General features: G+C 45.6%; 1 pseudogene; it reads right to left on the bottom strand.

The window, feature by feature from the left end:
• LOC111959519 (dedicator of cytokinesis protein 9-like) overlaps window positions 1-5,182 on the bottom strand; it is a 118,443-nt pseudogene that overhangs the window by 67,264 nt on the left and 45,997 nt on the right.

The raw sequence follows: 5,182 nt of genomic DNA, 5'->3' as shown, positions 1-5,182 counted from the left end.
GTGTTTGTGTGTGTGGTGTGGTGTGTGTGTGTGTGTGTGTGTTGTGTGTGTGTGTGTGTGTGTGTGTGTGTGTGTGTGATTGTGTGTGTCTTGTGTGTGGTGTGTGTTGTGTGTGTGTGTGTGTGTGTTGTGTGTGGTGTGTGTGTGTGTGTGTGTGGTGTGTCTTGTGTGGATGTGTTCAACTATACTTGTGGGGACCAGAACAAAGATTTGACCAACTGGGGACATTTTGTTAGTCCCCCCGAGGTCAAATACTATTTCTAGGGGTTTAGTGTTAAGGTTAGAATTAGTGGTTAGGGTTAGAATTAGGTTTTAGGGTTAAGGTTAAGGTTAGAGTTAAGGTTAGGTTTGGGAAAATAGGATTTTAAATGGGACTGAATTGTATGTCCCCACAAGGTTAGCTGCGCAAGACTGTGTGTGTGTGTATGTGTGTCTTGTGTGTGTGTGTGTCTTGTGTGTGGGCGTTGTGTGTGTGTGTGTCTTGTGTGTGGGCGTGTGTGTCTGAAGGGAGAGCCACCTTGCTGACAACCTCTTGACAGCTGAGGTAGCCAGTGGCAGGTTGGCAGCCACCGGGACGTGACTCTCATTCATGATCACCCTGCCATCCTTCAGCAGAGGAGCCAGGCGTAACCCACTGAGGACAGACAAGGACAATGAGAGACAGGACTGGCAGTCAGCTTACAGACAGTGTCATACCTAACAGTGACCCAGCATTGGGAGTATAGGAAGAATGGAAACTGGCACAAATCATCCATCATTATACTGGGGAGAATTCTTGGATGGCTTAAGACTGGATGTAGGCCTGAGCACATGGGTCTGTATCCTGGGTCTGGTGTCTACCTTGTTGCTCCACCACGTCTCTCTTCTTGGTGCTGGCCTTGCTGTTGCTGTCACAGCGACGTGAAGAAGGTGAAGAGCAGATGGTGCTTCTCATTGAGCTGAGTGGGAAGCTCAATTCTAAACTGAGGAACGGGAACATACAAGGTTAGAATACACGCTGCCCACTGCTTCGTCTCTCTCACTACTTACTCTAAGTATTGTTTAAATGTAACTGTGCATTCTGCATGATTCAGTCTGGTCGACTGCGAGCATGAATTAAATCCAATAGAAATCCCATCAGTACCTCATCATAAAAACTCTGGGCTATGCTGGTGATGTAATACTGCAGCAGAGGCATTCTCTGTAAACAGGGGTCCTCCTGGTCGACCATAGATGCACTGTGGGTAATAATAACAATCATTTGTATTTAGGCTACCTGGGTGGCAGGTAGCCTAGTGGTTACAGCATTGGGCCAGTAACCGAAAGTTGCAAGATTGAATCCCCGAGCTGACAAGGTAAAAATCTGTCATTCTGCCCCTGAACAAGGCAGTTAACCCACTGTTCCCCGGGTAGGCTGTCATTGTAAATAAGAATTTGTTTTTAACTGACTTGCCTAGTTAAATAAAGGAAAACTAAAAACTAAAATGTTATTCCCCTGAGTGTATACTGTTCCCTTGTACCAAACGACACTGTGGCATCCGTTGAACTCTGCGAGAAGGAGTCATTGAGTGGTAGCTACCTTGAGCAAAACAGCCTCCTCTTCGTCAGAGTCCTTGAACTCGATGCAGACAGCTATGTTTCGAGCCTGAGGAGAGAGCAGACAGAATAAACAGAATAAAAGCTGACCCACGTGGAGATGCTAGAGGGAAACACATTTCTGCTGGACACATCTATAGCAACGTTGGAAGAGTAATATCATGATATTTAGTTGTCTCTCGTAACAGATTGTTACATTAATCAAGTATCTTTTTAGGCTCCCGAGTGGCCAGCGGTCTAAGGCACTGCATCTCAGTGCAAGAGGCGTCACTACAGACACCCTGGTTCCATTCTAGGCTGTATCACATCCGGCCGTGATTGGAGTCCCATAGGCGGCGCACAATTGGCCCAGCGTCGTCCGGGTGTGGCCGAGGTAGGCCGCCATTGTAAATAAGAATTTTGTTATTAACTGACTTGCCTTGTTAAATAAAAAGTAAAAAATTAAGAACATCTAGCAACACAAGATTTGGTATCTTGATCAAACTGAGCAGTTTGTGTCTTTGTGACTATACCTTTGCGAAGGATTTTTGGCTGTCGTACTTCAGGTGCCTGGGGTAGACATAGAGGTGATTGTTGTAGATGGTGAACGGCTGGGAGCACTTGGCTATGTAGGGAACAAACTCCTCCACCTCAAAGTAGATGTTCGTCTTCTCACTGCTATCAAAAGTCTTCACAGGAATATAGGAAGACTAATACAATACACACAGACGACAGAGACAGACAGACAGGGGGGGGGGGGGACAAATAAATAGCCGACAGACAATCAGACCAATCTGAGTTGAAGAGAAAAGCTTCCATCTTTTACGTTCCAGGTTGTTGAATTTGGAGGGCTTACTGTTCAAGTCAGGGCAACATCATCAATGTACGTCTAGGTTTCTAAGATTACAGGAGCTTGGCCATCTTCTCTGGCCTAAGAGAGAAGCAAGCATAATAAGTATGGTAATTTGCTTTTGTTATTCTACCTAGGAGGATCTATGGAAAACAGGCAAACTGCCTGGAAACTACTCTGTGAACAGGACAACCCAGAGGAAAAACCAAATGTTTGTTAAAGTGAGAAAACATCTCGCGTACAGGCTTTCAGTGAAAGATACTCTTCAGCCAACAAAGAACCTGCCTAGGGGAATCTAGCTCATAACAGTAACACTACCTCACTGTTATACACACTTTAATCATTCAGACTAAACAATGAATAAATTCAATTTCTCAACTGATGCGATTACTTGTACGATGAACCAAATCGTCAGGCAAAGACGACAGTAGAGTACTAACTTTCTGAAGTCAGCCAGCCAGTTTAAACATGTCGTCGTTGGACAACTTGTATTCCTGTCTGTAGAGTGCGGAGAACGACCACTTTTGTCCAACGTCCCTGATGCATCTTTGACAGAGGCCTGCAGGAAGGAGAAATGAAAATCAAAAATGACAGGTCTGTTTCCAGTTGTTCTCTGGACAAAAGTCTGCTGATCTGGGCTAGATCTCAGAGGGGGTTTCCACTGGTCTGGGCTAGATCTCAGAGGGGGTTTCCACTGGTCTGGGCAAGATCTCAGAGGGGTTTCCACTGGTTTGGGCTAGATCTCAGAGGGGTTTCCACTGGTTTAGGCTAGATCTCAGAGGGTTTCCACTGGTCTGGGCTTGATCTCAGAGGGGTTTTCACTGGTCTGGGCTAGATCTCAGAGGGGGTTTTCACTGGTCTGGGCTAGATCTCAGAGGGGTTTCCATGGTTGTTGTTTTTAACTGACTTGCCTAGTTAAATAAAGGAAAACTAAAAACTAAAATGTTATTCCCCTGAGTGGTATACTGTTCCTCTTGTACCAAACGACACTGTGGCATCCGATGAACTCTGCTGAGAAGGAGTCATATGAGTGGTAGCTTACCTTGAGCGAAACAGCCTCCTCTTCGTCAGAGTCCTTGAACTCGATGCAGACAGCTATGTTTCMAGCCTGAGGAGAGAGCAGACAGAATAAACAGAATAAAAGCTGACCCACGTGGAGATGCTAGAGGGAAACACATTTCTGCTGGACACATCTATAGCAACGTTGGAAGAGTAATATCATGATATTTAGTTGTCTCTCGTAACAGATTGTTACATGTAATCAAGTATCTTTTTAGGCTCCCGAGTGGCSCAGCGGTCTAAGGCACTGCATCTCAGTGCWAGAGGCGTCACTACAGACACCCTGGTTCCATTCTAGGCTGTATCACATCCGGCCGTGATTGGGAGTCCCATAGGGCGGCGCACAATTGGCCCAGCGTCGTCCGGGTGTGGCCGAGGTAGGCCGCCATTGTAAATAAGAATTTTGTTATTAACTGACTTGCCTTGTTAAATAAAATGTAAAAAATTAAGAACATCTAGCAACACAAGATTTGTGTATCTTGATCAAACTGAGCAGTTTGTGTCTTTGTGACTATACCTTTGCGAAGGATTTTTGGCTGTCGTACTTCAGGTGCCTGGGGTAGACATAGAGGTGATTGTTGTAGATGGTGAACGGCTGGGAGCACTTGGCTATGTAGGGAACAAACTCCTCCACCTCAAAGTAGATGTTCGTCTTCTCACTGCTATCAAAAGTCTTCACAGGAATATAGGATGAGCTAATACAATCTACACACAGCGACAGAGACAGGACAGACAGGGGGGGGGGGGGACAAATAAATAGCCGACAGACAATCAGACCAATCTGAGTTGAAGAGAAAAGCTTCCATCTTTTACGTTCCCAGTGTGTGTTGAATTTGGAGGGCTTACTTGTCAAGGGGCAACATCATCAATGGTAACGTCTAGGTTTCTAAGATTACAGGGAGCTTGGCCATCTTCTCTGGCCTAAGGAGAAGAAGCATAATAATACTGGTTAATGCCTTTGTTATCATCTACCTAGGAGGATCTGATGGAAAACAGCAAACTGCCTGGAAACTACTCTGTGAACAGACAGAACCCAAGAGGAAAAACAAAGTTTGTAAAGGTTAGAAAACATCTGCGGTACAGGCTTCAATGGGAAAGAGATCTCTTCAGCCAAAAAAACCTGCCAGGGATCAGCTCACAAAATACCCTGTTTTATAACACTTTAATCATTCAGACTAAACAAGAATAAATTCAATTTCTCAACGTGATGCGATGTACTTGTACGATGAACCAAAGTCAGCAAAGAATGCAGACGTAGGAGTTACTAACTTTCTGAAGTCAGCCAGCAGTTTAAACATGTCGTCGTTGGACAACTTGTTACTGTCCTGTCTGTAGATGCGGAGAAACGACCACTTTTGTCCAACGTCCCTGATGCATCTTGAACAGAGGCCTGCAGGAAGCGAGAAATGAAAATCAAAAATGACAGGTCTGTTTCCATTGTTCCTGGACAAAGCTCTGCTGATCTGGCTAGATCTCAGAGGGGGTTCCACTGGTCTGGGCTAGATCTCAGAGGGGGTTTCCACTGGTCTGGCAAGATCTCAGAGGGGTTTCCACTGGTTTGGGTAGATCTCAGAGGGGGTTTCCACTGGTCTGGCTAGATCTCAGAGGGGGTTCCACTGGTCTGGGCTGATCTCAGAGGGGTTTTCACTGGTCTGGCTAGATCTCAGAAGGGGTTTTCACTGGTCTGGCTAGATCTCAGAGGGGTTCCACTTGTTTGTA

The sequence above is a fragment of the Salvelinus sp. IW2-2015 genome, linkage group LG36, assembly GCF_002910315.2.
Source record: "Salvelinus sp. IW2-2015 linkage group LG36, ASM291031v2, whole genome shotgun sequence".
Lineage (NCBI taxonomy): Eukaryota > Metazoa > Chordata > Actinopteri > Salmoniformes > Salmonidae > Salvelinus > Salvelinus sp. IW2-2015.
The sequence above is the reverse complement of the archived record's forward strand: the minus strand, read 5'-3'. Positions and strand labels throughout refer to the sequence as shown.